Source organism: Adiantum capillus-veneris, chromosome 29, assembly GCF_014529385.1.
Source record: "Adiantum capillus-veneris isolate H3 chromosome 29, ASM1452938v2, whole genome shotgun sequence".
Lineage (NCBI taxonomy): Eukaryota > Viridiplantae > Streptophyta > Polypodiopsida > Polypodiales > Pteridaceae > Adiantum > Adiantum capillus-veneris.
The window spans coordinates 92,095,668-92,109,179 of record NC_140959.1 but is presented as its reverse complement, the minus strand read 5'-3'; the positions used below and the strand labels follow the sequence as shown (position 1 = coordinate 92,109,179).

The following is a 13,512-nucleotide window of genomic DNA, read 5'->3' as shown; positions in this document are numbered from 1 at the left end:
ATTGGCCCTTTAGACCGTTCTTGCTCTTGTTACTAACTTTGAAGTTGCTGTTGAATGACTAGAGGTTGTCTAGATGGTCATTGTGTCGGGGATGTAGTGACTCTTGCCGCCCTGAAGATCCACCTTCTTCCCTATCTTCTGAAGACATTTCACCAGTACTTTTGGATCGACGGAGCCCACCATGAGTGAAGGCAGCAATACCCTATATTCCATTGAGGGCTTTCTTCACCCGCTTCATGCAGGCATCGCAGTCTATGGATATCTAAATCTAATCTAATATAACGTAAATCTAAATCTAGCGTAAATAAACGTAAATCTAGTTAAAAATAAACCTAAATCTAATTTAATGTAAGTTTACATATAACCTAATCTTTAACGTCTTTTAAGATAGTTTCCTACGACGTTATAACTCTCTTCTTCTTGTGTGTGTGCGCGTGTGTGGATGTGTGTGCCAATAAAAAGAGATAAATGGTATAACCTTTCTATCACCCATGCCAAGTATGATAGATTGATTATGCCATTTCTCTCTTGAATAATAGGTCTTGAGTTCAACTCCTAGTCGGCTAGATCTTTAGGTCTTTTAATTTTAATTAGTTTCCTACGACGTTAAATTAGTTTCTCTCTCTTTCTCTCTCAATGTGTGTGCGTTTTTTTGGATCGTATGCATGTTTTCTCTCTCTTTTCCTCTCCCAATGTGTGCGTTTTTTGTTTATGCATGTTCTCTCTCTCTTTTCCTCTCTCTTTTCCTCTCTCAATGCGTGCGTTTTTTGTTTATGCATGCTCTCTCTCTCTTTTTCTCTCTCAATGTGTGTGTGCATTCTTTGTTTATGTATGTGTGTGTACGTTTTTGTTTATGTATGTGTGTGTGCGTTTTTGTTTATGCATGCTCTCTCTCTCTTTTTCTCTCTCAATGTGTGTGTGCATTCTTTGTTTATGTATGTGTGTGTGCGTTTTTGTTTTTGTTTGTACTCTCTCTCTCTCTCTCTCTCTCTCTCTCTCTCTCTCTCTCTCTCTCTCTCAAAAACACTATGTGTGTGTGTGTATGTGTGTGTGTGAGAGAGAGAGAGAGGGAGAGAGAAAGAGGGGAAGGGAACATGAGAATGAGGAGAGGGAAGGAGCATACCTGGCCATGGCTCTCCTTCCTCTCCTCGTGTGTGTGTGTGTGTGGAGAAGAAAAAGAGAGAGAGAGAGAGAGAGAGAGAGAGAGAGAGCGTTACCTGCTCCTTGCTTGAGGGCGCCGAGAAACTCAGATCTGAGATCTGAGTTTTTGGACGCGCTCGATTATTTTTTTAGCCCAGTCGGCGTCGCTATGAGCGTCGCAAATTTACAAAGAAATTTGCGACGCTCATAGCAACGCCGGGAATGTTTTTTTTGAGGGTCGCTGTGTGAGCGTCGCTAATATGAATAGCCTCTTGTAGTGCACACACAAACAAACACACACAGACACAAACACATACCCTTTTATTTTGGGACTATTCGAGACTAGTGTTTGATAAAAAGTGAGGTTTAATATATTCTTACTGGTCTAAAATTTCAAAATCCTAGCTAGATTTCAAGTTTGCCTTGAAGTAAGTGCCAAAATCACAATTATTAACAGCAGTGGATTTTTGACCTAGTTGTTTTCGACCCAAAATGCATCTAAATGCTTAGCAATGATGCCCCAATGCCCCACCTACGCTTAGTTTTTGATTTGAAAGTGTAAAGTCCTAGTTATGATGAAATTAGGCAGCGGGCCGTCGACGATGCCAAAAACTACAAATTATTGTGATATGTTTATGTCAATGCGTAGAGCTCTTACCTGCGGTTGCAATGCAACAAACACGATTGCAATGTGACAACCGGGGAGGAAGTAGGAAGCGCAAGAAGGAGAGGAGTGAGCACCGTTAGCTCACGCTGTTCTATGTTGAATGGCAAGCATGAGGTAAAGTCTAGCTATGAGCAAGCCGTGATAACAAAATAACATCATATCTTCATTCTTATGAGGAGATACCAAAGATGAAGTTGCATTATTATAGCAACAAAAACATTTGAGATTAGGACGCCTTTATATCACAAATAAAATAATCTTAATCACACAATACAACTACACGACATTGTTTGAGATAGTGATTTTTTAATCAGGAAGACCTATATCATTATAAAAGGAAATTTAAGTTTTTCCTTCCTTCCATTAACGCACCAAGTCTTCCACATCCTTTTCAACATGCTGACTACCTAGCAATGATCATGTTATGAATGTCCCTGATTATATTCTCAGCGCAAAAATTTGGCTACTTTTTGTGGGGGCTCTAGGTTGAGGCATCATTGTAGCATGTACAACAAGTCACTTGTTTTATTAACATTAAGACTGGTTTCAAAAAAACATGATCTTCAATTGTATCTTGAAAGAAGCTTTGACTCATGTGGGTATGACACCGGACCTTCTGTTTTTGCAATCAATCCCTTGCCCTGCCTCTGCAATTTTTATAATTGAACACATTGATTCAAATATTGTTCCTTCAAAAAATTTGGCACATTGACATGAGTCTTGCTTCTATCCAAGTAGTAGTTCTCAACTCCATTTCCTTCTAGGTGTTTTGGATTCTAGTAGTTTTTCTGGCATTCACACTTTTCCCCATTAGGCGGACAGGCTGCATACCACTGTCAATGCTAAGGGCAGCAAGGGCCACGTGCTAGAGGGAGGGGAAGGGGCTTGACTCTCCAAAGAAATTGATGTACGTCAAATGTATGGTGCTTGTGGCAGCGTTGCAGATGCTCAAGCCACGTTCAATGTCATCCAAACACCGAATGTGCACTCACACAACATTCTTATACACACTTATATTGCTCTCAATGGGCATTTCAAAGATGTGATTAATGTTTTTGAGTCTATGTCCAAAAGAAATGTTTTGTCGTGGACCACCATCATATCTTCTGCTACACAACAAGGCTTCTGTGCAGAGGCTATGATGCTCTTCCATAGAATAAAAAGTGCAGATAAAGTGCAGGATTTGCCCCGAATATGATCACATTCATAAGAATTCTTGAAGCATGCACCATCCAAGAAGAAGGCTGTGAGATTCATCACTCACTTCTTGTGAGAGGATTTGAAGCAGACACCATAGTGGCAACTGCCCTTATCACAATGTATGAAAGTTGTGGTAGCTTGACAAATGCGAGATATATATTTGCCATCATGCCTAAGAAAAATGTGGTGTCTTAAGTGCATTAATTACCACACTCACCGAGAACAATAGGCCAGAAGAAGCACTAGAAATTTTGTTCAGATGAGTAAACAGCTTGTGGTACACGACAAGGTAATGTACATATGTGCACTCTTTAATCAAATAAAATTGGAAGGGTTTGAGCCCCACACTGCCACACATGTTTCAGTTCTTGATGCATATTGCGATTTAATCAAATGAAATTGGAAGGGTTTGAGCCTCATACTGCCCCACACTGCCACACATGTTTCAGTTCTTGATGCATATTGCGATTTAATCAAATGAAATTGGAAGGGTTTGAGCCTCATACTGCCCCACATAGCCTACTCCTCCATCTCTAGCGCAACCTTCCACTCCCTCTGCTTGCTGCCTTGCTTCGAGCATCCTTTCCTCTCTGTCTCTTCCTCCCCCTCTGACACATACACCCTCTCTGACCTACGACATCTTTTATTTGAAAGAAGAGTACTGCTTGCCCTGATTTATGCTGCCTCTGCCTCGGCCTCTCCTTGCATGTTGTTCATCATACAAGCACTGTGAATACAAGCCATAGTACTCTTGCTCCTCATCCTCAAAGTCATCCAGGCCAAGCCTCATGTAGTGAACGCAAGCGAGCAAAACCCTCTGTCCGGACGACGTCCGCGGTGGACTGATAGGCACGGTGGCGACGAAGCAGCTTGCAAAGGAAGGCGCAGGCCTAGATCTGAAATTCTGCTGGCATTGTGATACCTGTCGAAACCAGTGCGCGCCGGCGCGGAATGGTTCCGACAGGTTCACGATTTACAATGCAGTAGGACTCGACTCTCAAGGGAAGCGACTCTATGACCTGATGAACGTGGCAAGCCCAAAGTCAGCAATGCGGAGAGAGAAATTTCGGTCCAGGAGGATGTTGCTGGGCTTGACATCTCCGTGTATATTAATGGGAGGATTGCATCCCACATGAAGAAAATTCCAAAGCTCTGGCTGTGCCCCCTATTTTCTTGAACATGTTCTTCCAATCCAGACGCTCAGGGTAGCCTTTTTCAAACAAGGCCTCCTGCAAGCTCCGATTTTGCATGCATTCATACACCAGAAGCGTTAATCTTTTTCCATGAGTACAATAGCCAAGCAGGCTTACCACATAAGGCGAATCAAGACCACTGCAAATAAAAAGCAGTGGTGTCTCCAGGTCCATGCATCTTGCAAGACGTGCACAGAGAAGAAGCCAAGCCTCTCTCTCTCTCTCTCTCTCTCTCTCTCTCTCTCTCTGCATAAGACCAAAGTAGCACGTTTTTTTTGGTGCTGAGAGTGAGAGTTCGTCGCATTTTTGGGCTTTTGAAGGACCGCTTCACCATCGCTCCCGTGCGCCTGCACTCGGATCGCCCCATTGCAGCATTGCAGATGTGTGTGATATGCGCAACAAGCCACACAGAGAAGCCTCCATGAAAGGAGCTTGTGAAACTAGTTCTGAAAGCAGGCACAGGCTCCCGCATGCCCGTCTCGCACCGCGTAAGCCTGCTCATGCACAGATTGAACAAAACTAAGAGCTGGATAGTTGCTTTGAAATGCCTAACCCTCATCCACCAAGCTAAAAAATCACCCTACCCTCATGACCCTTCCCCTCCCTGGTCTGTTGCTGCAACCAGTCCGCGCCGGCGCGGACTGGTTGCAGCAGGAAACCAGGGAGGGGAATTAGGGTCATGAGGATAGGTCGTCACTTTTTTAAAAATCGGTTGCAGAGAGGGGTAGTGTCACACAGATAGGGTCAATCCTTTTAAAAAAACAGAATATCACCAAAATACCCCTCTAATTTGTGGAATTTTCCAAATTACCCCTCAAATTTCAAGAATTCCCAAAACATCCCCAATATTTTGTCATAAAATTGCAAAATACCATTCAAATTTTGCAAAATTCCCAAAATACCCCTGGTTGCGAGATAAAAAAATTTCAAAGATAAAAACATATGTAGCTTTTAATTAGAAGATTGGCTTTATATGAATACAAGATGCTAACTAGAATTTGAGTTGGTTATGTAGGTCTTGGAGATGAATTACTTCGTTGTTTTTAGACATAATTGCCTTTTTTTACGAGGTAATTTGTGACAAATTACATGCTAAGCAATTAATTAAAACGGGTCTCAATTGTTAAAAAGGAATAAAGAGTAGAATCTTGAACAATCCAACAAAATAAATACAAGGGTATTTTGGGAAATTTTGAAATTTGAGGGATATTTTGGAAATTTTCACAAATTAGACTCGGGGTATTTTGGTAATTTTTCCTTGAAAAAACGTCAAGCAAACCAGGGATCTGTTGTAGCATGCAATTGCACAGGAAAGGAAAGCAATGCCACATGCATATAATTCAATTGTGTGCCTCTTGGGCAAATGATGGCGAGGTGGCATGATGTTGAGGTATTCACAGCGGATGACAGTACAATGACACGTGCAATGTGATGGCGACCAGTGGGAGGGCTTTTCTTCCATGATTGAAGGGACTGGGGCATTGGATTACAGCCACAGACGTCAGTGTATAGAAGAAACAACTATGCTCCTGTGTTGGTTTTTGCTCTTGTTTACGTGTTGGTGCAAAGGATCTTGCCAGGCTTTGGAAGCTTTAAATTGCCATTATGTGAGTGAGGCATGCCTGCATATCCTATGACGTTGGATGTTTTCATTACTAAGAGCACGCATAATATAGGAGTTTTTAAGAAATTATTTCTTCATTACTTTACCGCTGCATCTTGCAAGCAAACTTCAAACTTGGGCCTTTTCTATGCAAAAGAACTTGCAATTGGCTTTGGGTCGTATCGCTTTTGTTTAATGATCACAATAGACTCATTAGGCAAGAAATTATCCTCACAAAAAGTGGTTCTAGAAGCAAAATGATCATATCAAGTAGCCTTTTGCAAGGCACATCTTCAAGATTTATTTTATCCTTAAATTTGCAATTATAAGGTCTCAAAGAATTAAGAGGTAGCTTAGAATTCAATGTTGCACAAGTTGGTAGGGAACTTAAGCGAGATGAGAACTTTTGGTGATTAGTAAACTAGAGCTTTCCACAACTACCTCTTGTCAAAATACCTTGCCACTTTGCTTTTAGCTTGGACTCCTCCCTTAAAATATTGTCTAAGAGATGTTCACAAATCCATTCACCAGACCCATGACAACTAGACATGTTAACCTCTCAATCAATTAACTTCCTTGTACAAGCACCTGCTAAATTCTATGAAATGGTTCTCCGTTTCACTTAGATTTTTCACTATAACTATGACTCTATCAATTTCTCTCTCAAGCATAGAAATCCAGTTTTCTTCGCAAGTATTAACTCCAAAGGAACGCTCTTAATGTGATGCAACCATTTTGAAAAGAACTAACAACCTTCTGTGCTTCCTTTGTTAATTTTTTCCCTTTCATGGTCTTGTTTGTCCAGACAAGCCCCAATTTCCACTCGCAAGCTTCCTTTAAAGAATGTCATTGTCTGTAAATCTGTTTGAGTTAAGAAGACGTTAGAACTTAGCTTTTGTCACAACTAAGCATTTAGTAACAACTAAACATCTATTTGTTTCACACGAGCCTCATAAAATGGGCCCTTCTCTTGTGTTCTTAGCAGATCTTAACATGGATTAACTGTTAGTCAAGTCTGGTAAAAAGCAATAGAAAAATCATCAATTTTCACTACAAGAGGTTGTGTGCTCTTGTGCGCTGTTAGCGACGGAAATACACTGGGTTTTTATAACCCTCGACGTCGCTAAAATCGTCGCTAATAGCGTCGCTACGAGAGCGTCTCTATATGCGTCGCTATAACCGTCGCTATATAGCGACGGTCATAGCGACGGTTATAGCGACGTTTACACAGAAGTCTATAGCGACGCTCATAGCGACGCTACAGAGCCATAAATAGCGACGCCCGAGAGAATTTTTTTTTGGTGACAGGGCATTGAATGCCCTGCCACCCATCAACCATATTGTACTTGATTCACTTTTAAAAGTAAATGCAAGGGTAGATAATAGACCCAAAATAGTCACCCACAAGACGCATTGTTTGCAAAATTGACAAGCATAAAATTGACAATTGTACACATCATAGGCAAAATGAATTGATTGGCAAATGTAATAATGACAATTGTACAACATCATAGGCATAAAGAATTGATTGGAAAAATGAACTGCGGTGACAAATGTAATAATATACATGGTTCAAAAAGACGTATAAAGTCCATCTCATGATACATAAGCTATGAGAAACCCTAAACTAATGCTATCTAGCTACGGCTAAATTGACGTCGTATAGTCAGACGTCTCATCGCGTCCAAGCGGCGTATCTGTCGGATTCTGCAAAAAAAGACAATAAGACAGCTTTCAGTAAGTATAAACATATAACGACATTTATAAAACAATACAAAAAATAGAAAAGAGTAAACCCTAATACTAACCATGCCACCGCGAGAACTGAGAATGTCCATCAGAGCGTTTAAGCCCTTCTTGCCTGCGTACTCGCGCTCGTACGGTGTGGGATCACGTCCTGTCATCGACCACTGTCAAAACATACAAAGAATTCATTATGTTAGAATTAAAAAACTCATAAACCCTAAACTATCGAACATAAAGAGCAATGCGAAAACACTTACAAAATCGGCCTCAAATGATGCCCATCCACCGCTCCCCAAGTGGTGTGAGCTCCCTGCCTCTACTCGCGCTCTGGCTGCATCCTTTTGTTGCTTCCACTTGTCGGGATTCTCGCGCGCTGCTTTCTTCGCATTCTTCCAATCTTCTTTGGCCAGCCAATCTGGCCTGCTCCACCCATGCTTGATTGCTTTTTGCACTTCGGAACGCTTGTGTTTGCAGTATTCGTGCATTCGAATCTTCATCATTCGAATCTTCATCAGGTCTTCATTGAAGCGCTGATACCGTGTTGGAACGGAAAACTCATCATGAAGTATGCTGATGACTCTGTTTTTTAAATCACTTGGTACTTCACTCCATTTGTTTAGTATGTAGTGTCTAAACAGCTGAGAGCAAAGACCACGCATGCGCGAGATCACCTTCTTGCCGTCATCATCCATGATGATGCCGCCGCTGAAGTCGACGGAGTAAGGCAAGCCCTCTGGCCGGTGACGCGTGAACCTAGGTGTCCCGGCAGGGGTCTCTAGCGGCGTGTCGATGGGGGTACGGACATCAGGTGTCTCCACCGGCGTCTGGGCCCCGAAGCGAGGAGTGTCGAGTGGGGTGGCTCCTGGCGGAGTAGGTAGAGGTGTGTAGCTGCTAGGAACAGTCAGCCGTGCAAAACCTGGCGTAGATGGCGATGTTGTGGCTGGTGTGGGGGCGGGCAAAGAAGGGGAGGGTAAAGAGCCTCGTCGAACACGAGGCGGTGTGGAGGCATCGGTGGCGGAATCCCCACAACAACCGCCATCGCCACCACTAGAGCGCCGGTGTCTAGACGAGTTTGAAGCTCGTCTCGTCGACACCGAAGCTTCGGAGCGCGCCGAATGCTCCGAAATAGAGGGAGATGCGGATGGAGTAGGAATGCGCGATGATGCGCCAGAGCGATGACGCTCCACGTACCACTGTCTCTGCTGCGGTGACAAAGAAGAAAGAAACTCCTCATCATCCATACCTGCATTAAACACACGAATATTTAAACTTAATATTGAATGAATAGAGTAGACAATCACGCAAAGACCATTAAATACAATGACGTAATGACGCATATAAATACAATGACGCAATGAATTGAGTGATAGAAGAGGCAAGTCAAAAACTACGAATTTTCAATCAAAAGATGTGAGCGCGAGTAGAAAAGAGCGTTATACACCATGGAAGGTACTTAGAGAGCTATAGCTTTTACAACACGGAGCAAAATTGTTCAAATACAATATTTGTGGCTTTAAGAGATCTCTCTCTCATCCTCGCATAACTCAGCATAACTTCCTATATCTATATAGAGCTCTCCGTTTAAACACATATCCTCTGTTTCATTTTGTAGCTCCTCTGCATGCACCCCATATAGAGTAGTAGCATCTTGATGCTCGTCTGGCACCACCGCAACGGCTTCTGATTAAGCATCTTCTCTGAGCTCCTCCATTGATGCCGTTGTGATGGGCACATGGTAGCCTTCATACGTCCTTGCACTACGAGGGGCTACCTCTATGACGTACCACCAGTTTGATGTAGACTTTGTAGGATGAAATATTACCTACCAGAGCCACATAACTTACATGAGAGCTTTCAAGCACATAACTTATAAAAGGGGGATGTTAACTATTTACATACTTACTTGTTCACAATGATTGGGTAGTACGAAAGTGTCTCTAAGGTCAGTCCATTTCTTAGTAGAATCCACCTCAAGAAAACCAGACTCTCCTCTACGCACAGTAGCGTTGCGACCCTCCATGATTATCTTGAACCATTGCACGTCGAACAAGTCGACAAAAATTCCTCTGTAATCAATCCTCAAAATCTCTTGCAGCGCGCCGAAGTAAGTGAGTTCCGCCACCACAGGATCTGCATCAGAGGAACGTCGTCGACTAGACTGTTCAAATTTTTCCATGATTCCACAATCTTGAGTAAAACGCTTTTTGTCGATTCGTTCCACCCTAAAATGTCAACCTTTACACCATGCTGCTGTGTATGACTTATACTACAACGAACAAAGATTATGAGTGGCCGTTCAAACGTTTAGAAATAAAGTCACTAGCTAGTCGTACATTGCAAACTTATCTTGGTCGCGCAACCCCGAGAGTACTCCCACTCTTCCTCAGTCACTTCGTCACCACATTGTTGTGCGCTTTTCAATTGGTTGTGCAACCATCTTAAGCTCATGAAGGTTGGTAGGCTCTCCAGAACCGTCGGATAGTGCATCGGTGGTCGTCTTCCCCATCTCCACTCGATTCGTGCCTTTTGTCGCTCTTGCTTTGCATCCTCATACTGTGAAATCCACTTTTGCATCACTGGATTGTGAAGCATGCAAAATCGGTTGATTTTAGCCTCTAGATCTTCCGTCATCTTCTTCTCAACACCGAGATTGCACATGACAATCCCAGATATGCGCTCATCATCTATGGTTCGCCATAGCGTGTCCCGGGCTTTATCAAATCCATCTAGCCACTCTCCAATGTACACTAGGGACTCTGATACCAACCAACCTTCTGCCATGCTACCCTCCGGACGTGCCTTTTGACGCACATATCCCTTAAGCGTTTTCATGAATAATAGGTCTTGAGTTCAACTCCTCGTCGGCTAGATCTTTGGGTCTTTTAATTTTAATTAGTTTCCTATGACGTTAAATTAGTTTCTCACTCTTTCTCTCTCAATGTGTGTGCGTTTTTTTGTTTATGCATGTTTTCTCTCTCCTTTCCTCTCTCAATGTGTGCGTTTTTTGTTTATGCATGTTCTCTCTCTCTTTTCCTCTCTCAATGTGTGCGTTGTTTGTTTATGCATGCTCTTTTCCTCTCTCAATGTGTGTGTGCATTCTTTGTTTATGTATGTGTGTGTGCGTTTTTGTTTATGTTTGTACTCTCTCTCTCTCTCTCTCTCTCTCTCTCTCTCTCAAAAACACTATGTGTGTGTGTGTATGTGTGTGTGTGAGAGAGAGAGAGAGGGAGAGAGAAAGAGGGGAAGGGAACATGAGAGTGAGGAGAGGGAAGGAGCATACCTGGCTCTCCTTCCTCTCCTCGTGTGTGTGTGTGTGTGTGTGTGTGTGTGTGTGTGTGTGTGGAGAAGAAAAGAGAGAGAGAGAGAGAGAGAGAGAGAGAGAGAGAGAGAGAGGGAGAGCGTTACCTGCTCCTTGCTTGAGGGCGCCGAAAAACTCAGATCTGAGATCTGAGTTTTTGGGCGCTCTCTGTTATTTTTTTAGCCCAGTCGGCGTCGCTATGAGCGTCGCAAATTTACAAAGAAATTTGCGACGCTCATAGCGACGCCGGGAATTTTTTTTTTGAGCGTCGTTGTGTGAGCGTCGCTAATATGAATAGCCTCTTGTAGTGTTTCATAATGGTTCTAAAATCTCATTTTGTGTCAATCAAGTGTCAGATTTGTGGTAGTGAAAGTAATGTGCATGGCATAATTTTTTTCTTTCACCATTATTGATATGTTGTATCAATTTGCTCTGATTTATCTTCACTCGGTTTTTCTTGCTCGGTGATTTGAAACCCCCGGTAGGATGGGTGTAAGCACAAAGGCGGCTATAGCTTAGGCACTGTCAACCCCCAGGGCTTGACTAAGTGCTATGCATGTTATGACCTTGCCGCAAAAACCAATTCCAAAAATGGCAATTGCAAGGGAGTTTTTCACCAAAATAATTACACAGGCTGTTTGAGGGAAGGTGGCTAAGCATAGGAGTTTACTAGCGGCCTTAAGCACCCACAAAACAAAATGACTTTTGTGAGAGAAATCCTTGTGCATGATGCACACATATTGCATTGGTAGTTTGCCAATGTAGTGTGCGAGGGCTACTTGAGGCCCCCCCCCCCCCCCCCCCCCCCCCCCCCCCTTTTGGGTAGCCCACATGTCCATGTCCAAAACATCCTTCAAAAATGGAATTAATTACATGCAAATAAGAAAGGTAGAATTATCAACATACAAGATGCTTAGTATTACCTCTTGCTGCTTATCCTCATCATCCATAGTTGGTGTGGCTTCAAGGTTGATGAAGAATTTTCTCTCATCAACTTTGTGGGGGCTGTGCGAACTAGGCAAGTCGGGGTGGAAAGGAGTTTGGTTAGCAACAACCCTGGCTTGTGTTGCAACAAACTCCTAGTTCATGACTTAATTCTACTCTGCATTGAGAATTCCCACTATCACTAGCACAACTGTGTCAACAACAGAGTCTCCTAATGGAAGCAACTTGTCATCTATAGGTTCTGGTGTAGGATCAAGGGGGAAATCTATCTTGGTGCATATGAGGCTAAGACACTCATCTAGCCGGACACCAAAAGCCTTTTCTAGATCGTGCAAGACTAAATACTCTTCCTCTTCTATAATTATTCCATTCATGCGGCTAATCTCCACTTTGGGAATTGCAGTTGGGTCACGGCTCTCGCGATCGGGCACCTCGGACCTGCCAAAAATCTGCTCTCTCACTACAGCTGCCCCTTCCAAGCCGTGTGGATATGCAACAACTTGCAGTCTTCACCCACTCTAGACATCTATAGGAGTGGGCTTGGGATCTTTATGATTCAGCAAAACCCCACCCATTGCCAGATGCGGGATCTCCATCTTCTGCAAGGAGGGCTCCTCATTGACAAGGAAGTAGAGAGTGGCAATGTTGGACAAGAAAGATTGCTCAATTTTGCACTTCTTGAAGAAGTTTGCAAATTCCTTTGTCACTTGGCGTAAGTGGTTTTCCTCTTTTGCAATTGCCTCAAAGCACGCTAGTCTCTTTGACAAAACAATGTTTCTCTTGTGGATGTAGCAAAGTAGATCACATGGCAACCACAGCATGGTGTTGTCTTCAATGTTCATTGTTGGGATGCGAGGTTTTGTTGCATCTCTTATGTGAACAATCTCTTCCACCTAGAAAAGCTTTATGTGTCAAGCCATGTGAAAAGCCTCTTGCAACCTTTGTAAAGAGAAAGACACTTGTATTGTGCATTGGAACCTTTTGTGCTCATGTGTCAAAAGGCTGTCTATTTGTAAAGCCTATATAGAAGCAGGTTCTGCTGAATAATATTAAGCTTTATCATTTGCAAGTATAGTCTATATTGTATTGTCCAATAGTTTCTCTCTCAAGCTCTGATACCAGTTGTAGGGTTAAGGTGGATAGGTTAGTGTGCCATTCATGGCATAAGCATGCTTGGAGAGGTTAGTGTGCCTCACCCTAATGTGTTTTGAGGGGAGGATTGTGTGAGTGATATGCAACCAGAACCCACATAGGGGAGGATTGTTGGGATGCGAGGTTTTGTTGCATCTCTTATGTGAACAGTCTCTTCCACCTAGAAAAGCCTTATGTGTCAAGCCATGTGAAAAGCCTCTTGCAACCTTTGTAAAGAAAAAGCCACTTGTATTGTGCTTTGGCAGCCACTTTTTGTGCTCATGTGTCAAAAAACTGCCTATTTGTAAAGCCTATATAGAGGTAGGTTCTGCTGATAATATTAAGCTTTATCATTTGCAAGTATAGTCTATATTGTATTGTCCAATAGTTTCTCTCTCAAGCTCTACACTAACCTCTCCAAGAATGCTTATGCCATGAATGGCACACTAACGTATCCACCTTAACCCTACATTCACAACATACTTGAGTAAATGCACATGCATATACTCTATGCTGTCGTGAAAAGTGTCATTGTGGAGTTGCATGGTTTTCTCTTTCTCCGTGTATTTCTCTCTGTCTCTCTCTCTCT

The 13,512-nt window shown here is 42.8% G+C and overlaps 2 pseudogenes; both read left to right on the top strand.

Moving 5' to 3' along the window:
- The first annotated feature begins 2,723 nt into the window (after window positions 1-2,723).
- LOC147419585 (pentatricopeptide repeat-containing protein At5g27110-like) lies at window positions 2,724-3,202 on the top strand (annotated as a pseudogene).
- A 482-nt stretch (window positions 3,203-3,684) lies between these two features.
- LOC147419584 (uncharacterized) lies at window positions 3,685-4,281 on the top strand (annotated as a pseudogene).
- Window positions 4,282-13,512: the final 9,231 nt, after the last annotated feature.